This window comes from Eubalaena glacialis, chromosome 10, assembly GCF_028564815.1.
Source record: "Eubalaena glacialis isolate mEubGla1 chromosome 10, mEubGla1.1.hap2.+ XY, whole genome shotgun sequence".
In the NCBI taxonomy this organism is placed as follows: Eukaryota; Metazoa; Chordata; class Mammalia; order Artiodactyla; family Balaenidae; genus Eubalaena; species Eubalaena glacialis.
Window position 1 is genome coordinate 37124581 of NC_083725.1, and position 20088 is coordinate 37144668.

The following is a 20088-nucleotide window of genomic DNA, read 5'->3' on the forward strand; positions in this document are numbered from 1 at the left end:
GCAGAGAGTCCCATACAGGAAAAACCCAAGGAGAAGCACTCCGAGACACATAGTAATCAACGTGGCAAAAATTAAAGACAAAGAAAAATTATTGAAAGCAGCAAAGGAAAAACGACAAATAACATACAAGGGAACTCCCATAAGGTTAACAGCTGATTTCTCAGCAGAAAGTCTACAAGCCAGAAGGGAGTGGCATGATATACTTAAAGTGATGAAAGAGAAGAACCTACAACCAAGATTACTCTACCTGGCAAGGATCTCATTTAGATTTGATGGAGAAATCAAAAGCTTTACAGACAAGCAAAAGCTAAGAGAATTCAGCACCACCAAACCAGCTCTACAACAAATGTTAAAGGAACTTCTCTAAGTGGGAAACACAAGAGAAGAAAAGGACCTACAAAAACAAACCCACAACAATTAAGAAAATGGTCATAGGAACATACATATCGATAATTACCTTAAACGTGAATGGATTAAATGCTCCAGCCAAAAGACACAGGCTTGCTGAGTGGATACAAAAACAAGACCCATATATATGCTGTCTACAAGAGACCCACTTTAGACCTAGGGACACATACAGACTGAAAGTGAGGGGATGGAAAAAGATATTCCATGCAAATGGAAATCAAAAGAAAGCTGGAGTAGCTATAGTCATATCAGATAAAATAGACTTTAAAATAAAGAATGTTACGAGAGACAAGGAAGGACACTACATAATGATCAAGGGATCAATCCAAGAAGAAGATATAACAATTATAAATATATATGCACCCAACATAGGAGCACCTCATTACATAAGGCAACTGCTAACAGCTATAAAAGAGGAAATTGACAGTAACACAATAATAGTGGGGGACTTTAACACCTCACTTACACCAATGGACAGATCATCCAAAATGAAAATAAATAATGAAACAGAAGCTTTAAATGACACAATAGAACAGATAGATTTAATTGATATTTATAGGACATTCCATCCAAAAACAGCAGATTACACGTTCTTCTCAAGTGCGCACGGAACATTCTCCAGGATAGATCACATCTTGGGTCACAAATCAAGCCTCAGTAAATTTAAGAAAATTGAAATCATATCAAGCATCTTTTCTGACAACAACGCTATGAGATTAGAAATGAATTACAGGGGAAAAAACGTAAAAAACACAAACACATGGAGGCTAAACAATACGTTACTAAATAACCAAGAGATCACTGAAGAAATCAAAGAGGAAATCAAAAAATACCTAGAGACAAATGACAATGAAAACACGACGACCCAAAACCTATGGGATGCAGCAAAAGCAGTTCTAAGAGGGAAGTTTATACCTATACAAGCCTACCTAAAGAAACAAGAAAAATCTCAAGTAAACAATCTAACGTTACACCTAAAGAAACTAGAGAAAGAAGAACAAACAAAACCCAAAGTTAGCAGAAGGAAAGAAATCATAAAGATCAGAGTGGAAATAAATGAAATAGAAACAAAGAAAACAATAGCAGAGATCAATAAAACTAAAAGCTGGTTCTTTGAGAAGATAAACAAAATTGATAAGCCATTAGCCAGACTCATCAAGAAAAAGAGGGAGAGGACTCAAATCAATAAAATCAGAAATGAAAAAGGAGAAGTTACAACAGACACCGCAGAAATACAAAGCATCCTAAGAGACTACTACAAGCAACTTTATGCCAATAAAATGGACAACCTGGAAGAAATGGAAAAATTCTTAGAAAGGTATAACCTTCCAAGACTGAACCAGGAAGAAGCAGAAAATATGAACAGACCAATCACAAGTAATGAAATTGAAACTGTGATTAAAAATCTTCCAACAAACAAAAGTCCAGGACCAGATGGCTTCACAGGTGAATTCTATCAAACATTTAGAAAAGAGCTGACACCTATTCTTCTCAAACTCTTCCAAAAAATTGCAGAGGAAGGAACACTCCCAAACTCATTCTATGAGGCCACCATCACCCTCATACCAAAACCAGACAAAGACACTACAAAAAAAGAAAATTACAGACCAATATCACTGATGAATATAGATGCAAAAATCCTCAACAAAATACTAGCAAACAGAATCCAACAACACATTAAAAGGATCATACACAACGATCAAGTGGGATTTATCCCAGGGATGCAAGGATTCTTCAATATACGCAAATCAATCAATGTGATACACCATATTAACAAATTGAAGAATAAAAACCATATGATCATCTCAATAGATGCAGAAAAAGCTTTTAACAAAATTCAACACTCATTTATGATAAAAACTCTCCGGAAAGTGGGCATAGAGGGAACCTACCTCAACATAATAAAGGCCATATATGACAAACCCACAGCAGACATCATTCTCAACGGTGAAAAACTGAAAGCATTTCCTCTAAGATCAGGAACGAGACAAGGATGTCCACTCTCACCACTATTATTCGACATAGTTCTGGAAGTCCTAGCCACGGCAATCAGAGAAGAAAAAGAAATAAAAGGAATACAAATTGGAAAAGAAGAAGTAAAACTGTCACTCTTTGCAGATGACATGATACTATACGTAACAGAATCCTAAAACTGCCACCAGAAAACTGCTAGAGCTAATTAATGAATATGGTAAAGTTGCAGGATACAAAATTAATGCACAGAAATCTCTTGCATTCCTATACACTAATGATGAAAAATATGAAAGAGAAATTATGGAAACAGTCCCATTTACCATTGCAACGAAAAGAATAAAATACCTAGGAATAAACCTACCTAGGGAGACAAAAGACCTGTATGCAGAAAACTATAAGACACTGATGAAAGAAATTAAAGATGATACCAACAGATGGAGAGATATACCATGTTCTTGGATTGGAAGAATCAACATTGTGAAAATGACTATACTACCCAAAGCAATCTACAGATTCAATGCAATCCCTATCAAATTACCAATGGCATTTTTTACGGAGCTAGAACAAATCATCTTAAAATTTGTATGGAGATACAAAAGACCCCGAATAGCCAAAGCAGTCTTGAGGGAAAAAAACGGAGCTGGAGGAATCAGGCTCCCTGACTTCAGACTATACTACAAAGCTACAGTAATCAAGACAATATGGTACTGGCACAAAAACAGAAACATAGATCAATGGAACAAGATAGAAAGCCCAGAGATAAACCCACGCACCTATGGTCAACTAATCTATGACAAAGGAGGCAAAGATATACAATGGAGAAAAGACAGTCTCTTCAATAAGTGGTGCTGGGAAAACTGGACAGCTACATGTAAAAGAATGAAATTAGAATACTCCCTAACACCATACACAAAAATAAACTCAAAATGGATTAGAGACCTAAATGTAAGACTGGACACTATAAAACTCTTAGAGGAAAACATAGGAAGAACACTCTTTGACATAAATTACAGCAAGATCTTTTTGATCCACCTCCTAGAGTAATGGAAATAAAAACAAAAATAAACAAATGGGACCTAAGGAAACTTAAAAGCTTTTGCACAGCAAAGGAAACCATAAACACGACGAAAAGACAACCCTCAGAATGGGAGAAAATGTTTGCAAATGAATCAATGGACAAAGGATTAATCTCCAAAATATATAAACAGCTCATTCAGCTCAATATTAAGGAAACAAACACCCCAATCCAAAAATGGGCAGAAGACCTAAATAGACATTTCTCCAAAGAAGACATACAGATGGCCATGAAGCACATGAAAAGATGCTCAACATCACTAATTATTAGAGAAATGCAAATCAAAACTACAATGAGGTATCACCTCACACCAGTTAGAATGGGCATCATCAGAAAATCTACAAACAACAAATGCTGGAGAGGGTGTGGAGAAAAGGGAACCCTCTTGCACTGTTGGTGGGAATGTAAATTGATACAGCCACTATGGAGAACAGTATGGGGGTTCCTTAAAATCTAAAAATAGAATTACCATATGACCCAGCAATCCCACTACTGGGCACATACCCAGAGAAAACCATAATTCAAAAAGACACATGCACCCGAATGTTCATTGCAGCACTATTTACAATAGCCAGGTTATGGAAGCAACCTAAATGCCCATCAACAGACGAATGGATAAAGAAGTTGTGGTACATATATACAATGGAATATTACTCAGCCATAAAAAGGAACGAAATTGAGTCATTTGTTGAGACGTGGATGGACCTAGAGACTGTCATACAGAGTGAAGTCAGTCAGAAAGAGAAAAACAAATATCGTATATTAACGCATGTATGTGGAACCTAGAAAAATGGTACAGATGAACCGGTTTGCAGGGCAGAAGTTGAGACACAGAGGTAGAGAACAGACATATGGACACCAAGGGGGGAAAACTGCGGTGGGGTGGGGATGGTGGTGTGCTGAATTGGGCGATTGGGATTGACATGTATACACTGATGTGTATAAAATTGATGACTAATAAGAACCTGCAGTATAAACAAACAAACAAACAAAATAAGTAATACTAAACTTTCATTGGGTTATTTGTATGGAAATATGTTAATATAAATGTTTCAGACATTACATGAAATTTCTACAAAAAAAAAAAAAAAAGCTTTAACATAAAAAAAAAAAAATAGTCTCTCCAGATTTAGATACCTTGAAACTTTAGAGTTTTGTTAGATTAAGTTAAATGATGGGAATTCATTGACTATCCAGAATTTATTTCCAAATAAGATACTGAAACATTAATTACTGAACATAGGCTTCCTTTTACAGAGAAACTAAAGATATTTAGGACTATTAATAAAATTATATTTGGTGCCAAAAAAAAAAAAAAAAAAAGAATGAGGACAAAATTTTCTTGGAATATTGACCTGATTTTGATAAGAGATTATAAAGTTTCTTTATCTTTTAAGTAATCTGTTGTAAATTTTGCTATTTGCCTTTGAAAGCTTTGATTGCCACGCTGGTTAAGTAAAAAGGTATAGTTTCCTATGATCTTATTTGACCAAGTTTTAATAACCTTTTTGTATCTGTGACAAATTTCCCCAAATAAAATTCTAAATGAAGTCCTTTTGAACTCTAGCTAACTTTATTTAAGAGGGCCTTTGAAATATCTCAGAGAGAGATAGTAAACTAATTAGGCTTATTTGATATGTTAAATTATATGGGAAGCATTGTCAAATGAGTGATGATAAACCTTCTTAGGTTATATTGTATGGGTAAATGTTATTAATGTACATGTTCTAAAAATTTGATGAAATTCTTAAAATATTGTATGTCACAAAAATAACCAAATTTTTTGTCAATTGCACTGTAATCAGGTCTTTAACAATGCTATTTTAAGTCTTTTTTATTTATAGACAATTATTGTTTTACTCTGATATTTTTATTAAAATCCTTCAACATCAAGAAGATTCTTAGGAAGAGATCAAGATGGTGGAGTAGAAGGATGTGGAGTTCACTTCCTCCCACAAATGCCTCAAAAATATATCTACATGTGGAACAATTCTCACAGAATACCTACTGAAAGTTGGCAAAAGATCGCATACAACCGAAGCTGCAAGAAAGATCCCCACATAGCAGGATAGGATGAAAGAAAAAAAAAAAGAAGGAATCGGGACAGGACCTGTGCCCCTGGGAGACAGCTGGGAAAGAGGAAAAATTTCCTCACCATGGAAACTTCCTTCACCAGCTGGGAGGTGTGCTAGGACAGATAGGGAGCTTCAGAGGCTCAAGAGGAGAGTGCAGGAGCTGGCTTGTGGCAGTCAGGGTAGAGAGAGACTGGCACAGATGGTCCTTGTTGCTTCACTTCCCAGCCCAAGATGTGTGCCTGCTGGTGTGCACAGAGGCTTGGTGCTGGAACAGGCTTCAGCAGAGAGACTCAAGGAGAGGACTCAGTTTGGCTGCATAGACACAGCATGAAGGGCCTGAAGTATGGTCTGGGCTACAACTGGGATTGCCTACAGCAGTGGTCCCCAACCTTTTTGGCACCAGGGACTGGTTTCGTGGAAGACAATCTTTCCAGGGATGAGGAGGCGGGGGTGGTTCAGTCGGTAATGTGAGCGATGGTTCAGGCAGTAATGCAAGCGATGGGGAGTGATGGGGAGTGGCAGATGAAGCTTTGCTCACTCACCCACCACTCACCTCCTGCTGTGCAGCCCGGTTCTTAACAGACCGCGGATCAGTACCAGTCCATGGCCTGGGGGTTTGGGACCCCTGGCTTACAGGATGGAGATCTGCCATAAGAGCCCCTTTATCATTGCATGAAAGGAGGGGCATTGGCACACCATAGCATTCTCATTGCTAGCATGCTCGCAGCATCCAGCCACTGTGAGCTTTGGGAGCCTGCAAGCACCTGTGGATTGCACACACATGGATTGGGGGCTCAAGTCTGAGCCAATTTACCAGTGCTCCTACAGCAGATGTGGGGGTGCATGTTTGACAGGTTTTCCCACCAGCAGCTTTGTCAGACTAGTGCCTGGTGGACATCTGAGTTGATTACTGGTGCTCCCACAGTGAAGGTGGGTCGAGGGCAGTGCCAACAAATGTGTACTTTGTGTACTTTGTGGGTGTGCACACCAGGTGGCAGGTGGCATCAGAGAGTAGCATGTATAGTAAGTCACCTATGTACGAATGAGTTACATCCTGAGAGTGCGTTCCTAAGTCCAATTTGTTTGTAAGTTCAACAAAGGTAGCCTAGGTACCCAACTAACACAACTGGCTGTATAGTACTGTACTGTAATAAGTTCATAATACTTTCACACAAATAATACATAAAAAACAAACACAAGAAATAAAGAAAACATTTTAAATCTTACAGTACAGTACCTTGAAATGTACAGTAGTACTGTACAACAGCTGGCATTCAGGGGCTGGCATCGAATGAACAGGCAAGAAGAGTTACTGACTGGAGGAGGGAAAGGTGGTGGGAAATGGTAGAGCTGAAGGATCGTCAGCAATAGGAGATGGAGGGCAAGCTGCAATTCACTCATGCCTGGCACAGGTTCTGGTTCCTTGCTGGATTCAATTCTATCTACTCACTTGAAAAAATGATCCACTGATGTCTGGGTAGTAGCTCTTTTTTTCTCATCATAGATGACACAGTAGCACTGGATTGCATTCTGAACAGCTGCTGCAATCTTCGTGTGCCATTCTACATTTGGGTTCTGTGCCTCAAAAACTAACAGTGTCTCCTCAAATAAAGAAAATCCCCTTGCCACTTCCTGCTTCGTGAATCTCTTCGGTTCTTCAGTTACTTCTTTTTCCTCTTGTCTATCTTCGTCCTTTCTCTGGGCCTCCAATTCCATCAGGTCTTCATTAGTAAGCTCCTTGTGTTGCACAGCAAGGAGTTCAATGAAGTCGTCCTCTTGCAGCTCTAGCTCCAGCTTCTTGATGAGGGTCACTAAGTTGCTGAAGACCTCTTTGGACTCCTCATACACCTTCTCAAATCTATGAAAATTGTGAACAAACTGGGGTAAAGGTTCTTCTAAGTTCCATTCATGGTGACGGCAGTAACCTCATGCTAAGCAAAGTCCATGTTTTTTATGGCCTTGTAGATGTTATAGTCCTTCCAAAACTATCACAAGATTGTTTCTGATTCATCACCCGCCTTTATTGCCTGACGAAAAGAGTGATGTAAATAATATTTCTTGAAAGTCGCTATAACTCCCTGGTCCAGAAGTTGGATGAGCAATGTAGTGTTTGGTGGCAGATGCACTACATTGACATTGGGATGAAAGTCGTCCATGAATGCAGGGTGGCCCAGAGCATTGTCGAGTGGCAAAAAAATGTTGAACGGGACATCCTTCTCTAAGCAATATTTCTCTACATCCGGGATAAAGTGGTGGAAAAGCCAGTCCTGGAAAATGTAACCTGTGTAACCCAGGCTTTAGGGTTACTCGTCCACACAACAGGAAGAGAGCCCTTGGCTATGTTTTTATGGGCTTTTGGGTTCTCTAAATGATAAACTAAAAGAGGCTTCAACTTCATATTTCTGGAAGCATTGCCACCAAACAAGAGTTAACGTATCCTTTGCTGGCATTAACTTTTCCTCCTTACTGATGTAACTTCAGTCTGGCATCCTTTTCCAGTACAGTCCTGTCTTATCCGTATTTAAAATGTGCTCGGGTAAATATGTGCCTTCATCAATATTTCCTGAAATCTTTCAGGAAATTTCCCGGGCAGTTACTATATCTGTACTCACTGTCTCACCACTTACTTTTACATTGTGAAGATTGGCTCTAGTCTTGAATGATGAAATCAACCATGGCTGGCATTAAAAGATGCACCTTCTGATTCTTCTTCGTGTTTCTTCTTCAAGTTTTTATAAAGCCTTTTAGCTTTCTCTTGAATCAGCATTAAGCTGAGTGGGACTTGACACTAATACTGATCCTGCATGCACACACTGAGAAGTTTCTCCATCTCATCCATTACTTTTCCACACTTCTTCAATATAATTGTCAACATCATTGGCACAGAAGACTTCACATGTTCCATGATCTTGTCCTTGTTCTTTTGAATCATGCCAGTGGTTCAATGATTCATGTTATAAGAATGGGCGACATCTACTGTCTTTTTGCCTCGCTCCACTGTCTCAATTATTTCCATCGTTATAACTTGGTGCTTCTTAGCAGTACCAGCTACATCACTGCTGCTTTTATGCTTGCTTCTGAACATCCTGGGTTTGAAATAAAGATACTGTACTACTGTACTCTATACAGTACTGTACAGTAAAGTACACAAAAGCACAACCATGTGTAGAAGATGCATGCACATGACAACGTGTGCCAGACACATGAACTAACTTAAGTGATTGGACCTGCGAATGTGTGTTCGCATCTTTGAAAGTTCTCAACTTGAAGGTTCATATGTAGGGGACTTACTGTACCAGTGGACAGCTCCTAGGGAGGAATACACTGTGGAATACACATGGAGACTAAACAACATGCTACTAATATACCAGTGGGTCAACAATGAGATCAAAGAGGAGATCAGAAACTGCCTCAAGACAAATGACAATGAAAACACAACCATACAAAACCTATGTAATACATCAAATCAATCCTAAGAGGGAAGTTCATAGCAATACAGAACTTCCTCAAAAAACAACCTGACCTACCACCTAAAGGATTATGAGAGGAACAAACAACATGTAAATTCAGCAGAAGGAAGGAAATAATAAAGTCCAGTGAGGAAATAAATAAAATAGAGATAAAAAAACAGAAAAAATCAATTAAAAAGGGATCTGGAATATAGAATAACAGAAATACACAAAAATAAACTCAGAAATGGGTTAAAGACCTAAATGTAAGGCCAGACACTATAAAACTCTTAGAGGAAAACATTGGCAGAATGCTCTTTGACATAAATTGCTGCAAGATCTTTTTTGACCCACCTCCTAGAGTAATGAAAATAAAACCAAAAATAATCAAATGGGACCTAATTAAACTTAAAAGATTTTGCACAGCAAAAGAAACCATAAACAAAATGAAAAGGCAACACTCAGAATGGGAGAAAATATTTGCAAATGAAGCCACTGACAAGGGATTAATCTCCAAAATATACAAACAGCTCATACAGCTCAATATCAAAAAAACAAACAACCCAATAAAAAAATGGGTGGAAGACCTAAATAGACATTTCTCCAAAGAAGACATATAGATGGCCAACAAACACGTGAAAAGGTGCTCAACATCACTAATTATTAGAGAAATGCAAATCAAAACTGCAATGAGGTATCACCTCACACAGGTCAGAATGGCCACCATCAAAAAATCTACAAACAATAAATGCTGGGGAGACTGTGGAGAAAAGGGAACCCTCTTGCACTGTTGGTGGGAGTGTAAATTGGTACAGCCAGTATGGAGAACAGTATGGAGGTTCCTCAGAAAACTTAAAATAGAGCTACCATATGATTCAGCAATCCCATTCCTTGGCATATACCCAGAGAAAACCATAATTCAAAAAGATATATACACCCCAATGTTCATTGCTGCACTATTTACAATAGCCAGGACATGGAAGCAACCTAAATGTCCATCAACAGAGGAATGGATAAAGAAGATGTGGTACATATATACAATGGAATATTACTCAGCCATAAAAGGGAATGAAATAGTGCCATTTGCAGAGACGTGAATGGACTTAGAGACTGTTATTCAGAGTGAAGTAAGTCAGAAAAAGCAAATATAGTATAATATTGCATATATGTGGAATCTAGAAAAATGGTACAGATGTACTTATTTGCAAAGCAGAAATATAGACACAGATGTAGAGGACAAACTTATGGATACCAAGAGGAGAAGGGAGGGATGGGATGAATTGGGAGATTGGGATTGAAATATATACACTACTATGTATAAAATAGATAACTAATAACCTACTGTGTAGCACAGGGAACTCTACTCAGTGCTCTGTGGTGACCTAAATGGGAAGGAAACCTAAAAAAAGTGGATATATGTATATGTATAACTGTTTCACTTTGCTGTACAGCACAAACTAACACAACATTGTAAAGCAACTATACTCGAATAAAAATTAAAATAAAATAAAGAAAATCTAAAACAAACAAACAAAAAAGTGATCTGGAAGATAGAATAACAGAAATCACCCAATCAGAACAGCAGACAGAAAGACAAGTGAAAAAAATGAAAGCAACATACAAGACCTATAGGTAATACAAAGCTTGCCAATCGACACATAATAGGGATCCTAGAAGGAGATGAAAGAGAAAATGGAATAAAAAATGACCCAAAGTCATTCTATGAAGCAACCATCTCCCTTATACCAAAATCAGACAAAGACACTACTAAAAAATAAAATTACAGGCCAATATATTTGATGAATATAGATAAAAAAGTCCTCAACAAAATATTAGCAAACCAAAGATAGTAACATATAAAAAGGATTATATACCATAATCAAGTGGATTCATTGCAGAATCACAAAGGTGGCTAAAAATATGCAAATCAATCAATGTGATACACCACATCAAGAAAAGACAAAAACCACATGATCATCTCAATAGATGCAGAAAAAGCATTTAATAAAATTCAACAACAGTTCATGATAAAAACTCTCACCAAAGTGTGTATAAAGGGAACATATCTCAGCATAATAAAAGCCACATATGACAAACCCACAGCCAAAATAATACTCAACATTGAAAAGCTGGAAGCCTTCCTGCTAAATTCTGGAACAAAAAAAGGATGACACTCTCACCACTTCCATTCAACATAGTAGTGGAAGTCCTAGCCAGAGAAATCAGAGAGGGAAAAGAAATAAAATGTATCCAAATTGGAAGGGAAGAGGTAAAATTGTCCTTATATGCAGATGACATGACACTCTACAGAGAAAACACTAAAGACTCCACACAAAGATTATTAGAACTGATAAATGAATTCATCAAGGTAGCAGGATACAAGGTTAACATACAGAAATTTGTTGCATTTGTTTACACTACAATGAAATATCAGAAAGAGAAAGTAAAAAAAAGAAATCCTGTTTAAAATAAGGTCAGAAAAATAAAATAAAATACCTAGGAATAAACCTGACCAAGGAGGTGAGAGACTGATATGCTGAGAACTATAAAACACTGATAAAGGAAACTGAAGATGATCCAAAGAAGTGGAAAGATATCCTATGATCTTGGATTGGAAGAATTAATATTTTTAAAATGGCCATGCTACCCAAAGAAATCTACAGATTTAATGTGATCCTTACCAAATTACCCATGAGATTTTTCACAGAGCTAGAACAAATAATCCTAAAATTTATATGGAACCACAAAAGAACCAGTATTGCCAAAACAATTCTGAGGAAAAAGAACAAAGCTGGATGCATAACCCTCCCAGACTTCGGACAATACTACAAAGCTACAGTCATCAAAACAGTGTGGTATTGGTATCCAAAAACAGACATATGGATCAATGGAACAGAATAGAGAGCCCAGAAATAAACCCACTCAATTAATCTTTTACAGAGTCAAGAAAATACAATGGAGAAAACAGTCTCTTCAACATGTGGTGTTGGAAAAGCTGGACAGCTGCATGTAAATCAATGAAGTTAGAACATTCCCTCATACCATACACAAAAATAAACTCAAAATAGCTTAAAAAACTTAAATATAAGACATGACACCATAAAACTTCTAGGAGAGAACATAGGGAAAACATTCTCTGACATAAATGATAGCAATATTTTCTTAGATCAGTCTTCCAAGACAAAAGAAATAGAAGAAAAAATTAACAAATGGAACCTAATCAAATTTATAAGCTTTTGCACAGCAAAGGAAACCATAAACAAAACAAAATTATAGCTTACAGACTGGGAGAAAATATTTGCAAATGATGTGACTGACTAGGGCTTAATTTCCAAATACATATATAGCTCATATAGCTAAATATCAAAAAAACAAACAACCCTATCAAACAATAGACAGAAGACCTAAATAGACTTTTCTCCAAAGAAGACATACAGATGGCCTCAACATTGCTACTTATTAGAGAAATGCAAATCAAAACTACAATGAGGTTATCACCTCACACCAGGTAGAATGGACCTCATCAAAAAGTCTACAAATAATAAATGCTGGATAGGGTGTGGAAAAAGAGAACCCTCTTACACTGTTGGTGGGAGTGGAAACTAGTGCAGCCACTATGCAAAACAGTCTGGAGTTTCCTTCAATAACTAAAAATAGAGTTATCATATGATCAAGCAATCCCACTCCTGGACATATGCCCAGAAAAGATAAAAACTCTAATTCGAAAAGACACATGCACCCCAATAGCCAAGACATGCAAGCTACCTAAGTGCACATCAACAGATGAATGGATAAAGAAAATGTGGTATATATACACAATGGAATATTAATCAGCCATAAAAAAGAATGAAATACTACCATCTGCAACAACATGGATGGACCTATATATTGTCTTACTGAGAGAAGTAAGTCAGATAAAGACAAATGCTATATGATATCACTTATATGTGGAATCTAAAATAATAATAGAAATGAACTTATTTACAAAACAGAAATTGACACACAGACATAGAAAACAAACTTATGGTTACCAAAGAGGAAAGGGGGAGTGAGATAAATTAGGAGTATGGGATTAACATATATACACTACTATATGTAAAATAGATAAACAATAAGGACTTACTGTATAGCACAGGGAACTACATTAAATATCTTGTAATAACCTATAATAGAAAAGAATCTGAAAAAGAATATATATATGTGTATGTATAAATGTATAAATGAATCACTTTGCTATACATCTGAAATTAACACAGTATTGTATGTCAACTATATTTCAAGAAAAAAGAAAGAAAACAAAAAAATTAAAAAAGAACATTCATTAAAAAGACTTTTTGACAAATATGGGTTTCTGATAATTTTCATATACCAGTGAACTGCATTAGAATGTACAGAGTTCTAATGAAAAACCTGATGCCTTCATAAAACTGCTAAAAATCAAAATCAATAAGAATTATTTATAGACTGAATGAAGTGATGTCTATGATTATAATTTTATGACATTTACTATGAAATATTACCGGCTTTTTAATATTTGGTTTTCAGATATAAAGAAACATTTCCTCTTATGCTATGACTTACAGCAATTTGGTAAATTACACCTTTGTAAAGAGAATTGAAACATTTATCTTTTTTCTCCCTACCTGATCCCTCCAAATTTGGGAACTCTTTTTATTTTTATGGCAATATAGTTATTTACATAAGTTCACTAAGAATCTGTTCCCCTTGTAACAGAACACAATTGGAAACTTTGGTTATATTACCAAGGCTTTGACTGGAATGTCATATTTGAGAGAGACATGCATAGACTCAGACATGACCAGACCAATCTTAGTTCTTTAAGGAACTAAGATAGATTGACTTCATGGAGCCATAAAGTCCCAAGGAAAGACAGCTTGGTACCTTTCTTACAGGATTCCTAGCAGCTTTACCAGGTGAATAAGGAAGGTCACTTCCTGGCGCATGCAAAAACCTCTGGGTATTTGGGGGACTTCATGAAGAGAAGAATTCACCCAAATCTACAGGTATTACAGGTGAATGTGATGACAAGTCCTGGGCATGGCTTCCTGGATTCAAGAGGCACTGAAACGTTCAATCTGGAGATTCCTTATGAAAAGTTCCAGCAAAGCAGATTTAAATGAACCTATATGGTTCATTTCTATTCTTTTTGGACTTATGTAAATAGGCCAATTTTAATGAAACTAAACTTATTTTGAAAACAAATTAGTCTTAATTTGGTTTTCTTTGGTAGAAATGTGGGTGATTTTAGAGAGAAAAAGTTGTGTTTCAGCAGAAACTATAATACACAGTTATGAATATTAGATTATAGTTCTGTTAATTGTCTTTGAGGTTTTGTTTTTCCAAATATAAACTGAAGTGGATCCTGAATTCTTCTAGTTTCCTCAAATATTTGGCTACAACTATTCAATCTAATGTTTCCAGTTTTTCTCTCACTTTTGACTTGAAATCATTGCAAGCTAAAACTGCCCTCTTCCTGAAGCCTGGCAAACTGAAGCTGAACAACTTGGTATAAATTTAAGAGAGATCACCACAATAGCCCATGTTTAGACAATCTCTTTGTTATTGTATAAGCCACTCAGAAAGTTAAACTGAACGCTGGATGACATCATCAGGGACATTTTAAACTGTAAAAGGTATTTTGAGCCTTACATCTAAAAATCTTCTCCACTGGTAGCTCTCAGGACTCAGACACTGGGTTAATAATTTTCTCGAACTATTATCCTTTGTTTTTATTTTGTATCCATAGAAATGGTCTTTATTAAATACCGGACTGCTTGCACTGTATAGGCCAAACTTTGAGACCCCATGTGAATCACTGTCTCCTGAAATGAGTAACTGAACTGACCTATTGTCAGGACCAAGAGATTGGCTCAGTGAGTTATAAAGCAGTCTATAAACTCAATTTCTGGATTCTGAAACTTCTTAAAGGAGGTTTCAAAAGCAGAACTGTAGGAGAGCAAAATGTGCCACCCCAAAATGTCTTTTTGGCATCTGGATTGTTTTGAGCTGTAAACAATCAAGGCCCAAAAGGCTCATGAAGAAAGTTTCACCTTCCCTCTAACTGCCTAAAGAAACTAGATAGAGAATCTGTTCCAGGAAGGGAGTTATCACTATAGATAACTATAGTATGAGCTAGGTGTGGTAGAAATGGAGGAACCTAGCAAAGGGACACCTCTCTGTGTCCCATTGTCTCTGCATGGCCTGGCAAACATTTGTTTACCAAACATTTTCTTTTCCATCTCCATGTCAATTGCCTTCCTCCACCATGAGGTCTCAAACGACTGCCCCCAAATCCTCTTTTTTTATTTAGCTGAAATTGTATTTAAAGATTTCAGCCATTTTGGCACGTTACTCAGTTTTCCAGGGTCTCTCCCATGTATACATGTTATTAAACTTTTGTTTGATTTTTTTCTTGTTAATCTGTCTCATGCCAGTTTAATTTTAAACCAGCCAGAAGGACCTACAAGGGTAGAGGAATATTTCTTTCTCCCAGATACTCTTATTTATCATTATGCCCCAATGCCTAGCCTAGTACTTAGAACACAGTAGGTGACAAATAATTATTTGTTGAAGATAAATCAATAAATATATACATAGAATTTAGCATTACACTCACACATACTTTACATTCAACAAATATCAGTCCCTAATATAAGCTCAATTTTTGTGCTCCCCTTCCTAAAATTTATATGTAGAAACTTAATCCCCAGTGTGATGGTATTTGGATGTGGGACCTTCGGGAGATGATTAAATGATGAGAACAGAGCCTTCATGAATAGATTAGTGCCCTTATAAAGGAGACCCCAGAGAGCTCCCTTGCCCCTTCTACTATGTGAGGACACAGCAAAAAGACAGCCATCTATGAACCAGGAAGTGGTCCTTCACTAGATGTTAAATCTGCTTATGCATTGATGTTGGATTTCCCAGGCTTCCAGAACTGTGAGAAATAAGTTTTTGTTGTTTATAAGCCACCCAGTGTTTTATTATAGGAGACTGAATGGACTAAGACACTCATCTTCCTTCCTCTCACAGCAAATTCCCAAGACACTCTCTGTCCTTTGTCTTCTTTCATATGAATGAATCTAGATGGAGCCAACTGCTTGTACTGTTCCTTAATTCACTGCTATTTCCCACAGATATTGTTATTATTTTGAATTATGAATAGCAAAATTTCCCAACAATAATTTGCTAAGCACATTTTATGTGTAACTGTAACAAAAATATAAGACCAATACCATTGTTCCCATTTTATAGAAGCAGAAGAGGGCTCAGATAGGTTTTGTGACTTTAGTGATGAGGACAGAAAATACGATTTCCAAGCTTGATATCCAATATTCTTTACCCTACACTTAGCTATCACTGCAGTGTCATGCACAAGGACTTCAACAGCTCTCTCTGGCCTCTCCCTTATGGTCAAAGGACCTCCTTTATCAGAGAGCTGAAATATTCCCTATTGTTTATGAGGCAGTGACACTAGTAATGGAATTTGATAAGTGGAAAAGGAGAGACACAATATTTTCCTTTGATGACAGCAGAAAAAAATCTATACAATATCAAAGGAAAATATGAAATTAAAACATATTGCTTTGAACTATCTTAAGAACAACATTATCTTAACAGGCGGCTTTCATATACTACAATACAGGCACACACACACACACACACACATACACACACACACGCACACACAGCTGGATCAACAGTTTAATAAGAATTTTGCTTCAGCTAATTTTCTGCAGTTTTCCAGCTTATTCAAAGCCATATTAACTATTTTAAAACTTGAAAAATGAATCAAACTGTACACACAGTTACAATCAAATACTTGAATTTAAGAAAACAAAGTTAAATTTTCATTTTCCCACATTAAATATGTTTACAAATATAAATAAACCCACATTATTTTAAACTCACCATATATGAATAACCTACTAATAGGGTGTCATTAGAGCTGGTTTGCACTTTGGGAACATTTTCCTAGCCAACTACATATAATTCCAAAATTGAGTATTTAGAATATTAGAATCCTGTAAACTTAGAATGAAGTGAACTTTGAGAATTTATTTTACCTGTCCTATCAAAAGATTGTAGCTTGTGTTTGAATTACTCCAGTGACCGGAGCATATGGCTTCAGACAATCTATTTTATTGTTGGAAACACTGACTTTCATAAGGATCTTCTACTGTGCTAAAATTATTTTTTTTTAACTTCTGCATACAGATCCTCTTTACCCTACTGGAGCCAAAATGGACGAGACTTTATGAAGTTTAACACAAATTAAAAAATAGTGCAGACCTTTCGAATGCTTTGTAAAAGTAATGATAGTTATATCCTTAACTCTAGGCTAAAATTCAAATTGCAACTTAAAAATTCAAACTGATCCTCGAACTATTATATCAAGGACCTCATGTTCATAATAAAGGTCTTTGGCTACTAGCTCTTTACACCCTCTGAACAGAATTGTGATATACCATTACTCTCATTTTGTAGAAATTTTCCTGGTGATTGTCAAAGTTATTGAATACAGAATACTGATTTATGAAATATATGTATATAAATGCTAGAGCAAACTTTGGTCATAGATCTGCATCTAATTAGTTAGGAATACTAGCTATCTGACACATGAATGATTTCAGCCATTGTTTTCTACATTATGAGCTTTTAGTTGAATCAGAAGTAAATTCAAATAACATCTCTGTCACTTATAAACTCATATTCATAAGGGACATAATAACACCTATCCCACAAATTTGTTCTGGAAAATAAATAAGATGTCACAATTAAGGTATCCAGCACTGTGTTTGGAAAACAGTTTGTATTTAGTAAATGTGAATTCAATTCCTTCAGTTCTATTTCGCTTTAAGAAATTTGTACTTTTAAAATCACTGTTGTTAAGTGGTGACTACTGGGATAATTATGTATAGGATTTCTGCTAAATAACAGCATTAATTAAAGGTTTGGTGGAAAAGGTAATAGAAATAATCCAATTCGCAGATTGCATTGAGACTATCCCATCTGTTAAGTGAGATGTAACTGTTCTGTTTAGAAGATCGATTTCCATTTTAGTAAACTCATTGAAAACCCAAGTATTATAAACCTTGATGGAAACATAACTGACATATTCACATTCTAGAGTTTGCCAGAAATCCTCTGGTAAATGACCTCAAGGTAACAGAAGTGACTATTTAATGACAATAATTATTTATAAAGAAAGTTGATATTTGTAAATGATTTTTTAAAAATGAACATATTGGAGTAACTAATTAACTAGATAGTAAAACCTAAAATTGCAAAATGTACCCAAATGAAAAACTAGTTTCTTGTACTGTTCTGTTAAAGGTCTTAGTGACAATAAGCACAAACATGCAGGCTGAGCTAAGAACTTAATTCACTATATGCCCAGTAACAACTATTTGAGAAATAATGGTTAACATTTACACTTACTACTATGGACAAGACATTGTAATAAGCATTTTTACATATATTTCATTTAAAGGCTCAAAAAATATAACTATGAGGTAGATAAAATTACTTTATTTGTTTACAGATGGTGAAACTGAAGCAGAGGTAAAATAAGTGGTTAAAAGTAGAAAGATAAGAATTCCAAATCATTTATTTAAATTAATTATTTTATGTATCAACAGATATGTAAAAGAGAGACAGTGTGTAATGACACACACTCCACAAAGCAAGTGAAAAAATTTTCACTTGAATCATGAAGTAACATTTATATTTATAAATATAAGAAACTCTAGCAACATGGGCCAAAGAAAACTTGCAAGAGACTTATAAATTTCCAGACTGTTTTTAGAATTGATATACATTCCTTGGTGTCTTATTCCATTCAGGCTGCTGTAACAAAATACCATAGACTGGGTGACTTAAAAAACAGAAATTTCTTTCTCACAGTTGTGGAGGCTGGGAAACCCAAGATCAAAGTGCTGGCTAATTTGGTTCACTGGTGAAGGCTCCCATCCTGGCTCGCATATGACCACCTTATCCCTGTGTTCTCACATGGCAGAAAGAGAGCAAATTCTGGTCACTTTCTCCTTTTATATGGACACAGATTTCACCATGGGGTTCCTTCCTCATAATCTTATTTAAATATAATTACCCTTCCAAAGACCCCACCTCCAAATACCATTGTACTGGGGGTTAGGGTTTCAAAAATGAATTTTGAGAGAACACACTCAGTCTGTAAAATTAGTTACTATAAAAATCAAAAACATCAATCTCTTAGCAGTTACCATCACTCTTTAGAAAATTGAAATCAGGACAGGGGCTAAGATGGCAGAGTAGAAAGACCCTGAAAGACCTCATCTCACAAGCCCACTAAATTTACAACAGAACAACCATTGATGAAAAAGATCAGAACCAACATAAAATATTTTCTACAACTAAAGTTAAAAAGAAAGAACCACAATGAGATATATAGAAGGGGCAGAGTCATGATATAAGCAAGTCTCATACTGCTGGATGAGTGAACTAGAAACAGGAGAAAAATTTCTATTCAGAGGTTCTCTCAAAGGAGTGAGGAGTCTGAAACCCATGTTGGGCTCTCCAGCCTAGGGGTCCTGAACCAGGAAGACAAACCCCAGAACATTTGGCTTTGAAGGCCAGGAGCTTACTTTGGGGAGTCCCAGGGGGCTGTGGGAAATAGAGACTTCACTCTTAAAGGATGCTCGCAAAATCTACTGCACTCCAGGAACCAGGGCAGAGGCAGTAACTTTAAAGGAGTCTGGATAAGACCTACCTGCTGATCTGGAGAATCTCCTGGAGAGGCAGAAGGTAAATGTAGCTTACCCTGGGAATATAAACACTGGCAGCAGTCATTTTGGGGACCTTGTTCTACCACATGGATGCTGGTGCTGGCAATTGCCATTTTGGAATCCTCCCCTCTCTTATTAGCCTTATAACCCCAGCTTCACCTCCACCCTATGGCCTGTATGCACCAATACTAGGATGCCTTAGGCCAAGCAACTACTGGGCAGGGAGACAGCCCCACCCACTAGCAGACAGGCTGCCTTACCCTGAACCCACAGCCACCCCTTGACACAGCCTTGCCCCCCAGAAGTCCCAGGACCTAGAC

The 20088-nt window shown here is 36.6% G+C and overlaps 1 protein-coding gene across 2 annotated transcripts in view; it reads right to left on the minus strand.

Annotated features, from left to right (window-relative positions):
- GUCY1A2 (guanylate cyclase 1 soluble subunit alpha 2) overlaps positions 1 to 20088 on the minus strand; it is a 401095-nt gene that overhangs the window by 163033 nt on the left and 217974 nt on the right. The gene's annotated exons all lie outside the window — the stretch shown is intronic.